Source organism: Tupaia chinensis, unplaced genomic scaffold (assembly GCF_000334495.1).
Source record: "Tupaia chinensis unplaced genomic scaffold, TupChi_1.0 Scaffold000045_1, whole genome shotgun sequence".
NCBI lineage: Eukaryota > Metazoa > Chordata > Mammalia > Scandentia > Tupaiidae > Tupaia > Tupaia belangeri.
The window spans coordinates 558,913-578,532 of NW_006159501.1; the positions used below are offsets into that span (position 1 = coordinate 558,913).

The following is a 19,620-nucleotide window of genomic DNA, read 5'->3' on the forward strand; positions in this document are numbered from 1 at the left end:
TCATACTTATTTAAGATGTTCATCATAGGGACTGTGTGTGCAGTGAGATTTCTTTGTATTATCTGCTGCATCACTCTGTAAATATAAAACTTTTGTTAAAAATAATTTAATAGTTTTAAGAATTTAAGTAATTTGCATTCATAATAAAATCATCAATGGAAAAAAGAAGATACTTTATCTAAGAATCTGTTCAAAGATGGACTAGAAACTTTCTCACTTACTGATTTTTTTAAAATCTTCCCTTTATTCATGATAGAGTACATGTACAAGAGAAAGAGAGAGGAGAGAGAATTCCCTAATAGAGTCTGGTCAGCCTGCCATCTTTTATCTTCTAATTCTCTATTCTGTTAGAATCCTGAAACAGCACACTCAAGCCCATTATAAAGCTGATGGGCCAGGATTCAAACCTCAGTCATCCACATGGGATCTGGCTTCCTCAGCACAATACTTAACCTCTGTGTTATGGGGCCAATATCCCTTACTGGCATGTAGTGAAAGAGACTACGGAGAAAGGAATAGCAGATGACCTCAAATGACTGAGAGTAGCCCCAAACTGACATCTAGCAAGACCCCAAGACCACAGTCCTGCATCCACTCAAGAGAAAATCTGCTAACAACTTGAGTGAACTTAGAAGCAGATTCTTCCACAGCTGAGCCTCCAGTTGAGAATAAGCCTCACCTACATATTCACTGAAGCCAGTAAGACCCTGAAGTAAAGGACTCAGTTAGGCTATACATTGACTTGACACACAGAAATTATGAGATTATAAATGGAATTTATTCTAAGCCATTAAATTTATGATAAACTGCTACTCAGTTTAGAAAACTAATACATCTACTATAACTCAAGTACTATGGCAGGTGTTGGAGATTCAAAAATTAATAGCAAATTTTCTTTACCCTCATATTGGGGGAGTGTTTAAAGGTAAACATATAGTTACAATGCAAGATAAAAAAATTCTCTAACATTTTGTGAAAAAGTTTGTGACAGTGAATAGGAAAAATAACATGAGAAAGTTTCTTTCTTGTCTTCTGCCCAATCTCCAATATTCTTTTCCTCTTACCTCAACCTTCTCTTGAACCCTTCATTCCCACTGATGTGTGAGGACTGATGACAACTCAAACTGACATGTTTATTCTTTAGTGAGATTTAGTAGAGAAAGGGTTCATTGACATTCATGAGTGTTTTCTCCTCTAAAATACAGTATAGTAAATTTTGAAGTCACCTCTTAAGTTGTATATGATCATGTGACTAAATTATGACCAATGATATGTAGTAAAGTGTACTACTCCCATGAGTTACTTCTAATGTGTACTACAAGGTGCTTCAAATAGAACAAAAAGTATCTGTTAGAAGATTCCATGACCTTAGGAATGGAAGAACCTTTGGTCCCTAAACTACTTTGTAGAAGCGTGCCCATCACACAGTCATCTCACCATGATGTAATCAAGAAATAAACATTAATATGATTAATCTACTAGGATTTGAATTGCTTTCTACAGCAACTATTCTGAACAGAAATCTAATTTTAAATGATATCGAAGATAATTAAAGAAATAGAATTCATGAATGGAGACTTTTTCATTGTTGGGTTTGCCTATCTTTGAGATCTCCAATATTCCAAAGTTAAGCTGCAATTCATTAAATTAATCTACTTCCTTGGGACTCTGAGAAAGGGGACAAAGGACTGAATGGACTCTGTAGGTATCCACAGCTCTTTGTGATCTTGAACTAGGTAAGAAACAAACCTAGAGTCCCAACCTTCCCATGAGTATGGGTTCTCCTTCCCTAGTAAATCTGTAGTCCAGACTTCCCAGTTCATTTCTAGCTGGTTTCTAGGACTGTACTTCAGGAGAAAAAGCTTTCCAGGGGTTATTATAAACTCTGGGAAAAGAGCCAGAATGTTTCATATTGTAATGGAAAATAATCCTTCCACCCTCAATCTGCACATTTTATTTAAGGTGTGAAAAATGCTTTCCCAGCTTCAGCCAGGAGCATTCAGGTCTCCATGGGGATCTGGGCTAAAAGGGTGGGGGACAATGATTAGGTGAGGGAGAGAACACTCCCTGCAGCAGTTTCCAGGGGAGCAGCAAGCATGCAGTCAAAGGAAAACAAGACTTGACCTCTAGTCTGGTTCCTATTACTTGTTTCTGCTTCACCCTGGTGCCCAGAAGCCCCAGCTCAAACTTGGCCTGGAAACAAGGGGATTTGACTAGAGGGGGAGCCCCTCTGTGGATTCGGAGTTCAGAAACCAGTTCTCCACTTCCAGAGGCTGATGTTAGCACCAGGCCAAGGGCAGGTGAGTAACAGAAGACCTAGTCTAGGTTAGCACCTGAAGGCAGAAGACTTCATGTAGTAATACTCAGATCTTTGAATATGAGAGCTGTAAAAGAAGCTAAGATCATGTTATTTTGAGAAATAACAAAATAGCTGACTGGTCGGTGTATGCAGTAGATGCAATGAAAATCTTTCATAATTCTGGCTCTTCATTCAATTACTTCATTATTATGTTTTCTTAGATATTTGTGATTAATATTGTATCATTATTAAATAACAATTTCTGGGCAAGTAGATAATTATTACAATAGTTGAAATTATAGGTGGAGTCCATCAGATACAGCTGAGCATTAATATGGTGATCTTTGCTATGAGTGCACACCCATGATCCTGGCTGGCTGGGAAAGCTGAGGGAGGATTGTGGCATGATGGCTAAATGTCTTGTCTTTATCTCTCCTATAAAAAATTTAACTAGATCATAGTTAATATTCTTCAATATTTAAATTAATCATTAGCAATGACCTAAGAAATGAATGATTTTTTAAAAATATGATTCCCTCTAGAAACATTAATCTACAACTTTTTTATTGAAGACTGAATTTTTCAGCTTAAAAATCTAAGATATCTTTCTTTCTTCTTCTTTTTTTTTTCCCCAGAGAGAGTTTTTGCTCTAGGGCATGTGTGCGCTGCTCGCCAGAGTGACAGAGAGAGACAGTGAGACCAAAAGTGAGAAATCACCCCCCCCCAGGGGGGGATAGCCACACTAAAATCCCCTCTCCTCTATTCTCCCCTCAGAATCTTGGGCATACATGCTCATTCACCCGGTGTGAGTTTGAAGCTGCCACGTCTGGGACTCAAACCACGATTGACTGTATTGGAGGTCAGTAATGTTACCCTTACGTCATCTGTTGTTCCAGAGAATCTAAGATTTCTAAAAACTAAGTCGAAGATCTAACTCTAGATTATGGACCAATAAATGCAATCTCCATTTTATTTACAAAACAATGTAGCTAAAAGAAATTATATTAGAAGTCCAAGGTCTACTTGAGAGTATCAGAGTTGAGACTTTAATTTAGTATAAACCATTATACTTCTTGACTTTGGGGGAGCCCATTAAAACTTCAGGCCTTCTTTGGGGCCAGCAGGTAGTGTGGTGGTTAAGGTGTTGGACTCCCACATAGTCAACCATGGTTTGAGTCTCAAACCTAGTGGCTTGAAATTCACGTGGGTGCACTTGTGGGCGTGCTCAAAATCCTGAGAGAAGAATGGAAGAGAAGGATTGCAGTTTGATCATCCTTCCTGGGGAGTGATTTCTCACTTTCATTCTATCTTTCTGGCTAGTGCAGGTGCCCTATAGAAAAAAATTTCTCTCTAAAGAAAAACAGCTCAGGGCTTCTTGTTCTTCAATGAATTAAAGTCCTACTTAGTTCTAGACTTGCCCCAACATTCACCCCATCAGAGGAGATTTTCTCATCTAGGCCTCTGTTGATTTTCCTTATTTCTAACATGAGGTAGGCACCTTTCAACAGTTTTTCCCATTTGGGCATTTTAATTAGATGCTGCCTAGCTGCTTCATGAATATATTAGCATGTTCTTTATCTGGAAGGGTTGGCACTTAATGTACCCATTCACAATTTACTGTGAGTCACAAACTTTGCACATTATTTTACAGGCATTTCATTTGATCCTTGCAACTAATTTATAAAAAAAATAGTACTAGCTCCATCTTACACAGTCAGGGAACAGAGACTCATAGAGTTCAAATTACTTGCTCAAAATCACACAGCAGGTGCAGACAGTAGGTGTCTTCTGCAGTGCTGGAAGCCATGTGGAAGGCTGGAATTTCAGATCCTGGGTTGACTTGACCACTCTAAGAGTGCATGTGTCTGTGGCCCTGGCTGACCAGAAGGCTGATGGGGCAGGGAATGTCACAGTATAAAACCTTGTTGAGGGTTTTTCTTGCTTTCTAAATAAAAAGTTTTAAAAGCAAAAGTAAAAGATTACACAACTATAAAGAATTCATGCTGGGATATAACAACTACATTCAGTGGCTCAAGTCATTTGTGTCCTTCCTAATTTCTTTCTTCCTATTAGTCCTGCATCTCATTGATCAACTAATTCTGCTAACTCCATTTCAAAATAGATCTGAAATCTGAGAATTTATTGCCATCTCCTCTGTTATCACCCAAATTCAACTCACTTACATCATTTTAGAATTATTCTCTACATAGACATGAGAACATTTTTAGATCACATCATGACAAATTACCACTTGATTTCCACTTCTCTTAAAATGTACACTTATTCTGTCAATCTACAATGCCTTCAAAACCCAACCCTTGTCTAAATGTTTTATATCATAATGGGAAATAATTCTTCCACTCTCAGTCTGCACTTTTTACTTAAGGTGTGTGTTATGGGCTGAATTGTGACCATCCTCTCCACCCCCAAAATGTATGTGTTGAAGCCATAACCCCTAGCTCTTTAACATGCGAGTCTATCTAGAAATGAGGACTGTAAAGAAGAAATTAAGATAAAATAAGTCACATGGGTATATTCAAAAGATGACCATCTGCAAGCCCACGGGAGAGACCTCAGAAGAAAATAAACCTGGTCACACCTTGATCTCAGATTGCTAGCCAGAACAGTGAGACAATAAACCTCAATTGTTTAAGCTATCCCCATCTGTGGTACTCTGCTATAGCAACCTTAGCAAATTAATACAGTGCAGAAAACACTTACCCAGCTTTAGTTGGGAGCATTCAGGTTTCAATGAAGACCTAATCTAAGGGAATGAGCACCAAGGATTAGATAGGGAAGAGAACTCTCCCTGAAGTACCCCTGTATCTTAATCTTTTTCCATACAAATGTCCAGTCTCTCTGATCTCGTTTTTTTTTTTCTTGAGCTGGTCCAATCATTTCTGCCTGTTCGTTCACTGAAATGTTCCTCTGGCTACAGAGCTTGGCATGGGTGTCCTCCTCTTTTAATTCAAGCACCAGTGAAACTTCCCATCTAACCTCTATAAATTAACCTCCCACCACTATTTTCCTTTGTAGCACTTTCACTCTCTGATGGGGTTGATGCATTTATTTGCTTAACTGTCTCCCATGAGAGTTTCATGATAGCAGTGCCTAATTCATGTGTAGGAGCTCACTGAATCTTTGATAGATGAATAAATAGGCAGGTTTTTTTAGAATAAGCTGTAAGTTTTAAGAAATTTAGAGTTTCAAGGACCAGCAGATGGCATAAGGGTTACATTACTGGACTCCCAGATAGTTGACTGCAGTTCAAGTCCTGAAACACGCCAGGCGTGTGTACATGCATGCTCAAAACCTAGAGAGGAGAATGGAAGAGAAGGGACTGTGGTGTGGCCATCCCCCCAGGGGGTGATTTCTTGCTCTCTGTCTCTCTCTTTTAAAAAGTCTTAAAAAAAAATTAAAATAAGAAGAAACTTAGAGTTTCCTAAATAAGTTTCTTATTTACAACTTATTTATTTTGTTACTCTCACTTCTCTACATAGAGACTAACCTAAAGTATATTATCAATAAATGTTACATAGATTAAATGGAGTCACTAAAAATGTGCATGAATGTTAAATGAATGAAAGGAAGATGATGCTATATATACGTATATATAGTGCTTATAAATTCTCTAACTTTAAGGCTTTGAAGTCAGTAAGAAATATGTATAGAAGAGAGAAATCTGTTCTTAATAAAGCAGAATATTGAATTTTCGCCCAGGGTGTCAGTAGATGTGGAGTGAGGAAGTGATCTGGAAGATCACGAAACCCAGAGAGGTCCTGTCTCAGTATTTTTCCAGTCACCAACATCATCTCAGAACATTCCTAGAACAACTTTTCAATCTCTCTTTAAAATTGAAAATTGATTAATTCCTTATTTCCAGCATAAAAAAGGAATCTGAACTCTAGAGAAGGCCATTGATATGTTTAAATGTCGTAAAGACAAGAACATATAGCTGACTTTCTGACTGAATCCATATCACCAAGCCATTTTAACTTTTGCGAAAACTATTTCTTTGCTATTGACTTCAATCCTCACTTATTTCAGCCTTCTATTATGTTTAAATACAATGTCAGATACTCATATTTGTGCTATGAAAAGTAGGTTTAATGGCTGTCGCATATTGCTAGTGACCTTTGATGCACAAACCTTTAAAATTTTAATGAAGTCTAATTTGTCTATTTCTTTTTCTTTTTTTTTACTTGTGTCTTTGGTGTTACAAAAATAATGTTAACAAATGTGTGATCGTGAATCTTCTGCCTAATGTTTCCTTCCAAGAGTTTTATAGTTTCAGGTCTTACATTTAGGTCATTGATTCATTTTGAGTCAATTTTTTTTTTGTGTATGATTATCTAGTTTTTTTCCAGTACCATTGGGTAAAGACTGTCTTTTTCCCTCATTGAATGGTCTTGGCACCCTTGTTGAAAATTATTAATATTTGACCCTATACATGAGAATTTATACCTGGAATTTCTATTATATTCCATTGGTCTATATCCCCATTTTTATGCCAGATTTTATAGTATTTATACCACACTATATTTACTACTATAGCAGTAGTAAGTTTTCAAATTAGAAAATATGTGTCCTCAAACTTTATTCTTTTATGAAAATGCTTTTGCTATTCAGGTCCTTTAATATTCCTTATATATTTTAGGATGAATTTGTCTACTTATTCAGAAGCAATGTTACTGGGATTGTAACAGGGATTGCAGCAGATTGTTTTCAGTAGTAGGGACATCGTAACAATATTAAGTTTCTTGGTGAATGTGGATTTTTTCATTTATTTATGTTAAATTTAATTTGCTTCAGATACATCTCAGAATTTATATTGTACAGGTCTTTCATCTTTTTGGTTAATTACTATGTATTTTATCTTTTTAAAGCTATTGTAAATGCAGTTGTTTTCTTAAGTTTCTTTTCAGATTATTCATCATTGGTATATAGAAATGCAATTGATGTTTGTCTATTGACTTTGTATTCTGTTATTTTGATAAATTCAATGTTTAGTTATAATGGTTTTTTGGGAGGAAATTTCAAGGGTTTTCTACATACAAGAATATATCATCTGTGAAAGAGAGAATTTTATGCCTTTCTCTCCAATCTGGATGCCTTTTATTTCCTTTTTCTTGCCTAATTGCTCTGGCTAGGACTTCTAGTATTCTATTAAACACAAGATATTAAAGGAGACATCTGTGCCTTTTTGCTCTTGGAGAAACAAAGCTTCAGTCATTTACCATTGAGTATGGTATTCAGAGTTGTAGCAGATTTGCCTTCTCTTTCACCTTGTTTTTTCCCCTTTTTTTTAGAGTTTTGTTGTTGTTGTTGTTGTTATCATTGTTGCTGTTTTTTGATAATAGGGCTTGTGTGCTTAACACGGAGACATAGAGAGAGAAAGTGAGAAATCACCCCGTAGTGGGGATGGTCGTGATGCAATACCTTCTTCTTTATTCTCCTTTTGGGGTTTTGGGCACACAAACACATATGCCCGGTGTGAGTTTTAAGTCAGCAGGTCTGGAACTCTAACTGCAGCCAGTCATATGGGAATCCAGCACCTTAACCACTATGCCACTTGCTGGCCCCTCTCACATTGTTCTTAAGAGCTTCTCCTTGTTTATAAAGGTTGTAAAGCTTTAACAAATTATGGTTTTTTTTAATATGTTTCTTGTCATATAATGTGTTCCTTTATTTATGAATTCATATATTTTATCACTTCTGGATATTCCTAGCTATTAAATACTTAAATAGAGTTTCTTTGCTCATATTTCCAATCTGTCTTTTAAACTCACAAGAGATTAGTTTTAGATTCCTTTAATGTCTTGTTTATATTTTCTACTTTCTAATCTAGTTATATCAAATTAATGTCAGGAATCTGTCATTATAATATATGTAAATTAAATATAACATCACATATAATATATATTATTATATATTGTATTATTTATAGGCAGTATATATTTGTTTCATTTTGAGATATACCTAATATTTTATTAGTCTTTTTATAGCTATTATTTTTTATGATTTCATCATTTGTTTATATTTTATTCAAAAGAAAGTTATTTTGTTTATATTTGAAAATTTAAAACCCTGTAAATTTGAGTTTCTAAATATATTGTATTTTATTTGTACTGATTGAGTTTATGATGATTTGTTTTCTGTGTGTTTAGTAATTGTAATATGATTACACATTTATTTAATCTTATTTAATGGCAACCCCAAGGGCCTTCATAGATCTTTTCTTCCTGAGAAGATTTATATTTAGAAGGACCTAAGGCCCTGTACTAGATAATTATGTTTCAGTCTGATTAGGCCATGGGATATCCTGATATCTTGCTAAGTATGATTTCTAAGTATGGTCTGTGAGGGTGTTTCTAGAAGAAGTTAGTGTTTCAATCAGTAAACTGAATAAAATAGACCACCCATCCCAATGTGGGTGGGTATTGTCTAATTCACTGAAGGCTTTAAAAGCACAAAAAGGCAGAGGAAAGAAGAATTTACTTTCTTTCTCTGCTTTACTACTTGAGCTGGGACTTCATTTTTCCCACTTGGACTGGGACATATGCCATTGACACTTCTGATTCTCATACCTCAGACTTGGACTAGAACCTACACCATCAGTTCTCCTGATTCTCAGACCTTCAGATTCAGACTGCAAGTCTGAGTCTTCTGGGTCTTCAGCATACATAAATGAGATCATCTAACTTCTTAAGGCATCCTCCTTTAACTTAAGGCTGCAAAATTTTCCACAGTGGGGCAAAAGGGAAATAGGGAATTGTACAAGGCTATTCAAACCTTCAGTTACTTTTATTTTTTATTTATTTTTATTTTTATTTTTGGAGAGGCTTTCGCTATAGGGCGCGTGCACTCGCCAGACAGACAGAGAGAGACAGAGAGACAGAAAGCAAGAAATCACTCCCCAGGGTATTGGCCACGCCGCAATCGCTTCTTCTCCATTCTCCTCTCGGGATCTTGGGCATGCACGCACATGCGCCCAGCGTGAGTTTTAAGCCACCGGGTCCGGGACGCGAACCGTGGTCAACTACGTGGGAGTCCAGCGACATAGCCATTACGCTAACTGCTGGTCCCACTTTTGGTTACTTTTAATTAGCTTTGTACAGTCACATGGCTCTAGCTAACTACAATAGAGTAGAGAAATTCATACTTCAGTTCCAGTTTCACAGGAAAGGACTCATTTTTCTTTTTAAAAAAATTTTATTGCCTTTTGTTATTGAGACATACGCTCGCCAGAGAGTTAAAAAAAAAAAGAAAAGAAAAAGAAAGTGAGAAATCACCCCAGAGGGGATGGTCACACTACAATTCCTTCTTCAGTCTCCTCTCAAAATTTTGGGCATGCAGGCACACAAACCTGGAGTGATTTTCAAGCTGTTGGGTTGGAGACAGACCACGCAGGCAGCCACGTGGGATGCAGTGCCTTAACCTCCACACTACCTGCTGACCTGTGGGACTGGGGTTTTCTACACTGGTCTCCAGAACCTCTGCAGACTTCTGACTCTAGTCTCCAAGCTGTGCCTGGTTACCACTACAAGAGCTGTCTAGTACAGAGGAAAACGTTGGTCTGGTGTTGGAATTAGAGTAGAGGTAGATATACTTGTAAAATTGAATTTGTCCAAAATAGCTTTTAAAGTCACTTACACCAGACATATAATTGATAAAGTTCATGAAATGGTAAACTACAAATGAAAATTAAATACCTTAAAAGTAATGTCTAATCTCACTAAAAATATAAGTAAAATGAATTTAGTAATGAGATACCCCTTTTGCCTATTAAGCTAATACATTTTCAAAAGGTATGACATTCCTAGTAAAAACAGAAAGGCAGGTTTATATATGAGATTATATGAATAGATGTCCAAGATATTACCTGAACCAAACAAAATACACACTAGTATTTTTTTTCATGAGGACCTATTTGTGGAAGTTTTAAGAAGAATCCTACATGCGCAGGTATATTTAACATTTTTTTTTTCCTGGAAGAGAATGGGGGACGGGGCATAGAATGGGGGAATGAACGTGTACATTTTCTAGTGTGCATTAATTTTGCTGTATACTATGTCATTCTTTCGTTACTAAAGAAATTTTTTGGAAAAAATGTTGAAGATATAAACAAACAACATTTGTAGCCATAGTTATGAAAGATTATAATTCCAAATATATATACAATTTTATACATATAGGCATGAAAATATTAAAAATATAATTTTACGTAAACTATTAATTTTTATTTTAAAATATATAGAAGAAACTGTAGAAGAAAATATATCTAATATTAATAGTAACTGACTGTGGAAGAAAATATATCTAATATTAATAGTAACTGTTGGGAACAGCAGATGGCATAATGGTTATTTCGCTGGACTCCCACATAGTCTATCACAGATTGAGTCCCAGACCTGGCAATTTAAAATTCATGCTGAGCACAAGTGCATGCATGTCCAAATTCCTGAGAGGAGAAAAGAGGAGAAAGGATTGCGGCATGGCCGCTGAGGGGTGATTTCTCACTTTCTGTCTCTGTCTCTGGTGAGTACACATGCTGTATAGCAACAACAACAACAAGAACTCTCTTAAAAAAATAGTAACTGTCCCTGGGCCTGTCTATATGCTTATTTATTTCTATGTGGGTTTTTCATTTATGTCTCACATTTTCAATGATGATTTTCTTTCTTTATAATGAGAAAAATATAACACTTAAAAAAGTCTAAGAAACTCCAAATTATGCATATTAAGTAAATATATACCAATTAAGATCCACATTTCACTATTATTTTCCATATGGTGCAGGGTAGTTTTGGCAAAGTTATCAATTACCACTCAGCATTTTTCTCACCATTAGTTAAATTATGGTTATAATTGTTTGTTTCTGCAGTAATTCAACAGGAATATTCTTACTACAAAACAAATGCAAGAATGTACTTCATAAGGATATTGGTAGAAATGCTTTTAGGGGAGGTGAATTATTTATTTTTTCCCCCACTAATTCAAAGGTATTATTATATATTACCATGAAATGTATAATGTCATATTTTATTAGAATAGAAAGGTGATAATATTGAAAGATAGATAGTATTTAACCTGAAGAAAATCTTTATTAGACATACTCTACCATAATGAAATCCAGCATTCTCAATGCTAGAAGTCTAAGATCAAATTCATATCATAAATTATCTCATTATTATTAATAAATGTCTGATTAGTTAACTAATTGAAGTTTTTAATATTCCACTAATATTAAGCACTATCTGGAGGCAGTCCCAGTAAAAAGGACTAATTGAATTTTTTTTTCAGTGGAAGAGAATTATTCCATGCATTTGGAAGTCTCATGGTCCAATACAGAAGGTGAGCAGACAAACTGAAAAATAAATGCAACCTAGTATGATGAAATGCAGATATATTCTAAATAAAGAGGCAATGAAGAAGAGGGTGGGAAAATTTTGAGGGGTGGAGAAGATCTACTAAAGAACTACTTCCAGGGGGCAGAAGTTACGGTAGGGTCAGGGTTGCTTAAATCTGTAATTGATATCAATGTTTGGGTGGTATTTGTTGGATAGTGATTCTAGAACTGGGCCACGTAAGAAAAATGTCGAAAACAACAGGGTTTTCCCATCTTTCTTAATTCCGCTAATACTTACAGCTAAGTGCTTATTTTGAAAGAGAGACAGAAACATGAGTCACCTGGAATAACATCTCTAGAATGAACATATCCAGTCATACTCCAGTCACTTTATAATTCATTATCAATTCTGATTTAGAAGGATAAAAGAAAAAAGTTCCAATTCTAAGATAGAAGACATTTAGCTGGTGTCAGCCACAAAAGACATCGGGAGGCATCTGTGCCTTTCTTTTCCGAAGCTGGAGGAAACTCACTAGCCCCATTACTCATCTCAGACAGCGAAAGCTTTCTGGCTAAGGCATTTGCTTTGGGACTTGGGAGAGAGAGATTTGGGACCCCTTTGGCTTCCTTCTCCTAAGTGACAAGTTATCTTCATGAACTTATTGCATTTCTTATCACTTGCAGAAAATTTTACAACAGCCAAAGAGAAAATGTCTTACACTCCACATTCATCAATAGCTTGCTTACATGGAAAATTGTATTTTATAAGAGATGACTCATCTGTTTATGTAAAGATATCTAAGTTTTTGTACTGTCCAATGTGGCAGTGAATGATAAATCCTTTGAACAAATGTGTTTTTGCATCTTTACACATGTAACACATAGAGTTGCAACTGAACTAATAATTTACATTTTCAGATGTTTCACTTTTCTGAGCTAATTGACTTCCTGGGCTGGGACTTTGCTGAAATCTGCTGAGCCAAATTCTCCCAGTGCCAAAGCTACTCCCTAGAAGAGTTAGATTCATTTGGAAGTTGCATTAAGATTTCTTCAGGCTTCCAGGCAATGACTGTTTCAAGAAGGGCTCAAAGTTGCATTAGAAAAGTCCATATATCTTGAAATAGACATTTTATTTTTTACTTAAAATGAAAGCTTGCATTAAGTTTTGAAATGATAAACTGGAAATGCTCCTTTAAAAAAGAGGTTTTAAAAAAAGCAGCTATTTATTCAAAACTCATTCTATCCATTGCTATGAAATTTAAATACCTTCTTTAAAAAGTAAGCAAATTCCCATACAGTACAAAGTTACTCACTCACTAAGTGTATGTTTCAAAATGACTTAATCATGAAATCAAGAAAAAGCTATTGCAAAATGGTGAAAATGTGCGTATTTTCAGATATTTTTGTGTCAGATTTCATTTTTCCATTTACCAGCTATATGAAGGGACTTCAAGTTAACTAAAAAATGGAATGAAAGTATGAGTTTCTTTAAATGCAAAAAATAATCAAATTCATGCATAGTTTCATTTTTTAAAAAAATAATATGCATCTCCCATAAACCCTTTGGGACCCCTTGTATGTCTGGGAGAAAATTTCTTTCTCTAGGCCTTGACTTTCATATCAAGAAAATAGGACTTAAATTTACTGACATAATATGTGTAAAAAACTTACTGGAGGGCTAGCAGATAGAGTAGTAGTTATGTCCCTGGACTCCCACCTGGTTGACCATGGTTCAAATTCCAGACCAGGTAACTTAAAATTCACACTGGGTGCTTGTGTGTGTGTGTGCCCAAGATTCCAGGAGGAGAATGGAGAAGAGGTTGCATGTGGCTATCCCCCGAGGGGTGATTTCTCACTTTGCCTCTTACTGTCTCTGTCTCTCCTGCCTCTCTCTCTCTGGTGACTGTAGGTTCCCTAAGGTGAAAACTCTAAAAAGCAAAAAAACAAAAAAAAAAACCAAAAAACAGCTTACTGGATAGCAAATATTTAATAAGTATTAGCTAATTTTTCTTACATTTATACTGACAAATGGAATAAATTATTATATTTTAAGCTAATTATAACTATCTTGGCTACCAGAAGCCCATTGGGAGATGAATTATGTTAGTGTTGGTTCTTTTAAAAACTGAAACTTTAAAAATAATAATTATTTCAAGTATAAATATTACTGAAAATAATTTACACATGTTTTCTCTGTTTTAAGCTGAATATACTCAGTATAATCTAACATTTTTCTGATCATTTACTCTTTGAGGTTTGGAAGGCCATGCTGTTATACTAAATAACCTTACACTGAAATTTAGTGTTGCATTTGCTTTATATTATCTTTTAATTCCTGTTAGGAGTAATGGGACCTGAGAGTGATTTTTTAAATTCCATTTCTGAGGCAAATAATCTTACATTGGGATGATAGGAAGGTAGAAAGAAAAACCTAGTTTTGATTATATGATGAAATTTAGAAATTTTTCAGTTGAATATATTTTTGGGAGAAGCAAATAATACAATGACAGAAGAACTGGAATTTGAACTTTAAGGTTTTATTTCCACCACTCCAATTTAAGAAGATACTATATTCCAATATTTCAATGTAAGGAAAGTATTAAGTTACCACTTATATTTCTCTAATAGAGATGAAATATTTTACATTAATATAAATGTTCAGAAATAATAGGCTAAGTCCTTGTCTCATCTAACCTTCTCAAGTTTTTATCTAAAAAATATATTTTCTCATGTTTTCTGTATAATGATTTCCTAAGATTACATAAATGAATGGACTTACAGTTTGAAGACAGAGCAAAACAACTTTTTGATTTTTTTTTTAAATATAAAATCCCTGTAGAGTACTTATGATAAGAATCTGGCCCACTAAAATTATTTCCAAAAGGCTATATTTTTTCTGTTTTCCCTGATGACTTAGAGTCATATTCACTGCTATAGAAATCAAGAAAACCTACATTTTTTTTCAGTGCCATAGAAATTAAAATTAGGGGATATTTAGAATATTTTATAGTGATTTACTCTATATGTAAAATTTTCCAACTTTAAGCTTAGCTAAAGGTAATTTAATTTCAAGATTTTAATGAAATACAAAGCCTCTTAGACATGGCTGGTTGGGATTATAGAACCGTTACAGAGAGCCTTAATCCCTGTAAACCACTGAGTTATTTCTCATATATAAAACTACCTTCCTCGGGACTTTTCCTTCTAACAGGGAAACAGATCAAGCTAAGTTAGTGCTGAAATATAAATAAGGCAAAAAATATTCTAACCATCCTGAGAAATAGAACTCAATTCACCCTTTCTCTTTAGGAGGATGAAATGTGTGTTTCAACTGAGTTCAAAGAAAATTCTGGTGTTGTCTAGAATAACTGATTTTGTGTTTTGCTTTGAGTCTTCAGTCTTTGCTACTGCCAACTATTGGGTCCCAAGCCCTCTTTAGATGCTATATATGTAAGAACAATAATGAGTGAGAGATTAATATCATCCATGGTCCAATTTTGTTAATTTATTTTTCTTCATGAAAGAAATCACATACAGATAAATGAGAGAGAGCAAGTACAGAGAGAGAGAGAGAAAGACAGAGCACACACCAAGGGACCCGGTCACACTGAAATAATTTTTTTTTCTAATTTTCCATTCTGTCAGTACCCTGGACACATGAATACAGGCCAGCATTCAGCCAGCAGGATGGAGATTTGAACCTTGCTCAGCTATGAGAGATCTGGCTTCCTCTGCAAAGTGCCTAATCACTGAGCCATTGGCCCAGCTCCTGTTACAGGTACTTTCTATATGTTGTTTTATTGAATCCTTAGGGAATGAAAGTATCTTGTCCCCATTCTACTGAAATTAACTAACATGTTCAAGATTACTCAGCTATTAAGCATGTTTAATGTTATACATTAATTTAATCTCTGAAGCTTATGACTTTTTCATTGTGTTCATATTAAGTTGTTCCCATTTTCCAAGAATCAGTCTATAGTGTGTAGCTTTAATTCCAGAGATCATAAACACATAAATAGTTCTGCAGACAAATGTTACTGAGAAAACAGGTAAGGTGGGTCTTTCGGAAATAGACATCATTTTTTAAAAATTGTGGTATCAACCAAGTTTGTGTTACATCACTATTCTCTGCTCTCTTCTCCAACGCATGCCCTCAATCTCTACACCAGCTCTCAAGCTCTCCTATCACATTACAGGCCTAGTAACTGATAATAACCAAGATTAAGATCTTGACTTGGAGATAGACATGTGCGACCAGAACCTGAACTAAATAAGAAATGGTTGAGATGTTAAGACTTTCCAACAACCACTGGGCAAGTCTCTTCTTTGGTAATACTTGTCTCATTCCATCTGTCTTTCTTTCTGCCCTATGCAATAAAATAAGGTTGATTTTTCTACTTGGAAAGTTGATCTTTGGTAAGGTGTTTAGGGCCAAGTATACCTCTTGGATCTGTTGTTGGCACGAATCACTTGGTAATGTTGTACAATCAGCTCTCAGAATGGTTGGTCCCAGTCTGTCTTGTTGCCATTGAAGTTCAAGGTTCAGTAGGTCAACTTAAAATATGAGTACTGTCTCTGTAACTTAGCAGGTATCTAGTCATATAGTTACTTAATTCCTTTGAACCTCATTTGTTGATTTATAAAATATGAATAACTATTCATTCATAAAAGGTTATTATGTGGGTGGAGGTTTATAAACTGTGTTTATGAAAAGTTTACAACTGTGCTTGGACCATTATAGAAACTTATGATAGAGACCAGCAAGTTCTACAATATTTCTTTTCTTCTCTGAGACATAAATTTGAATCACCTTTCCTAGACTTTCTCCCAGTTAAGTGTGGTCTAGGACAGAAAATGAAAAATGAATGTAAATAATGTATAGCATATCCAGGATTGGTATGTGAAAGCCTCTTGTGTGATTTTCCATTCTCTTCTTCCATCTGCTAGCTAGATGTAGACAATCCAGCAGAGGTTTCCAAGGGCCTGAGATTGGTATATCTACAAATAAGAAGACCTTAGTCCTGAATCACTTTATAAAAGGCTGTTTGCCAAATCCTCACATTGAAAATCACTTAAGTGAGGAAATAAGACTACTTCATTAAGCTGCTGAGGTTTTGAGCTTGCTTGTTAGAGAAATAATCAATGACACACTGAAAAATGTTTAACCATCAGCATTCAAGAAACAAGCTTTGATTTGTAGTTTGCCAATTTCCATGGTGTAAATATTCCCACTATGTCCAATTTCAAATGACCAATGTGACATTACTGAATGTAGAATTGTAAAATGGTTCGTACAGTCAGTTCTTATGGACCAATGAGAGCCAATTTCAAGACGTTGTACTTAAAGTAATCATTCTCTAATGTCATACTCAATAAATATAGTAATTTGTTATCATTATACAAAGTAAATATTAAAATAAATTCTACACTAGTAATAACTGATGGGATAATGTTTTTGTACTTACTGACCAAAAAAGAAAGACTTTATCTTATTATAACCTGAGTCCCTATTTTGTTTTTTTCCTGTGGTTTTATTTGCTTGTTTTTCCACATATATACTAACATTATAAAAGAAATCGGTGAAGGAATTCTAATTTTGTCCAATATATTCTGACTCTTCAGAGCACACAGAGTACAGTTTTATTTTGTATGTTTATCCTAAAAATATGCCAAAAATTACTGGAAAAGACAAATGAAAATAAAGACTCTAAATTATTAAGGTAGCAAGAATGATCACCTTACTTTTTTTTTTCTGAATTAACCTTTAGGATTTCTTTTTATACTTACCCCTTTTTTCTGGAACTAAAAATTGATTGAAGATAAACATCCATAAGCTTCATATATAAAGCCATTACATTTTTCCTGCTGGAAGATAGGCCCAAGTCAGAGAGTAGATCCTCTTTCAAATTTGTCTTTTTATTAGTTTAACATAGGAAATTGTTTTCTAAATCAATTTATTACTTCCTTCATAAAATACAGTTTTTATGATGCTCAAAGACCAGGATTGTTCAGTTAAAAAGAAAACCTTCAGGGCCAGCAGGTAGCACAGTGGTTAAGGTGCTGGACTCCCACATGGTCGACTGTGGTTCGAGTCCCTGACCTGGAGGCTTGAAACACACCAGGTGCATGTGTGTGCATGCCCAAATTTCCAGAAGGAAAATGAAGGAGAAGGGATTATGGCATCACCATCACCCTGGGGGATGATTTCTCATTTTCTCTCTTTCTGTCTCTCTGGTGAGAACACATGAACACATTCCCTATAGCAAAAATCTCCCTCTCTCTACAAAACACAAACAAACAAACAAAAAATCTTTCATCTATTGCACTTTTACATTGTAAGTGAGCCACCTTAGAGGATTTTTTTTTTTAGCTAAAAATGATCCTAGAGAGAAAACTGTTTAATTTTTGTTGAATAGTTGTTCAATGCAAACTACTTAGCATTTGGAAGGGTGTTATCTCCCCTGTATTTAAGAAAAAAAAATAAAGGTAAAAAGGTAGCACATTAAAGGGACCCACTCTTTCACCAGTATTGTATTAACTATGCAGGTTGTCAGTGAGTCCCCCAGAAGGATGTGTGCCTGTTAAGTGACCATCCAGCTTACTTAGAGTAAGCTGTTATGAAGATCTTCCCAGGGTTTAGATTTGGGCAGAGTGCAGCTATGTTCAGAAGAGGAGTCAATGACCTTTTATGGAGTGCCTGCAGAGTGCCAGGCACTGTGGTAGGCTCTGCCCTATGTGTTGCTTCATTCATTCCTCAGACTAGTTGGAATGATAGTATTACTGCTGTGATACAAGTGAAGAAAATAAGATAGAAAAAAAGTTCATCAACCAGTATCACAAAACTAAAAGTATGGAGTAAAAAATTCAAAGTAGTTTTGTTGTTGTTGTTGTTGTTAGAATCAAGACCTGTTCTCTATATCATATACTCTTCCTCCAAGGTTAAAACAAATTCAATTTTTTAAAAAATTATGTTATACATTTAATCATTATACATCAGTTAGATTATAAATTGAATTTATCCAACATGAATAAACTTCACACCAGTTCAGTTGAGGATACAAAACACATTATCATCAACAGGTAAAAATTCATTTCTGTGTCCCATAAATGTCTTACCTCTCCCCCTTCTCCTACCCATTTACTCCATTGTTTCCAGTATTCATAACCATTTTCACTGCTTCTATGTCCTCTAATGTTTCAATTTCCACCATAGAGTGTGGACAGTCAGTCTATGTTAAGTAGAGACATACAATGCCTCTTTCATAGCCTTGCTTGCTTTTCTCACCAGTAAATCTTCCATATTTGTCCACTTTCTATCAAATGGCAGGGTCTTGTTGCTTTTTTTTAGAGAGTTATTTTTTATTTTTTTGATATAGGGTGTGTGCGCTCGCCAGACAGACAGAGAGAGACAGAGAGACAGAAAGCAAGAAATCACTCCCCTGGGGGGATGGCCACGCATCAATCCCTTCTCCTCCATTCTCCTCTCGGGATCTTGGACACAACACACATGCACCTGGCGTGAGTTTTAAGCCACCGTGTCCAGGACGTGAACCGTGATCGACTACGTGGGAGTCCAGCGACATAGTTATTATGCTAACCGCTGGTCCCTCTTGTTGCTTTTAAAGGCCAAGTACTATTCCATAGAGTACATGTGCTACACCTTTTCAATCTGTTCCTGCACATTTGGGTTGGTTCCCTGTCTTAGCAATTGTGTATAATGCTGCAATAAAAGTAGATGTGCAAACACTTTTCCAACTGAGCATTTTCCTATCCTTTGGGTAGATACCCAGGAGTGGAATTGCTGGATCATATGGTAGTTCAATCTGTAGATCTTTGAGGAACCTCCATATTGTTCTCCACAGTAGCTAGACTGGAGGAGTCCAACCCAGGGAGGCCCCAGGATCTGTCTGAGCAAGCAAGGCTGCTTGCTATTTGCTCCAGAAAATTGAGGCAGCCTCACTGGGAAGCGACC

General features: G+C 35.6%; 1 long non-coding RNA gene across 1 annotated transcript; it reads left to right on the forward strand.

The window, feature by feature from the left end:
- The first annotated feature begins 2,277 nt into the window (after positions 1–2,277).
- LOC102476109 (uncharacterized) lies at positions 2,278–15,420 on the forward strand. The gene is made up of 3 exons (XR_333325.1): positions 2,278–2,300; positions 11,603–11,653; positions 15,294–15,420. It is a non-coding gene; the product is annotated as an uncharacterized LOC102476109 (long non-coding RNA).
- The last annotated feature ends 4,200 nt before the right edge of the window (positions 15,421–19,620 follow it).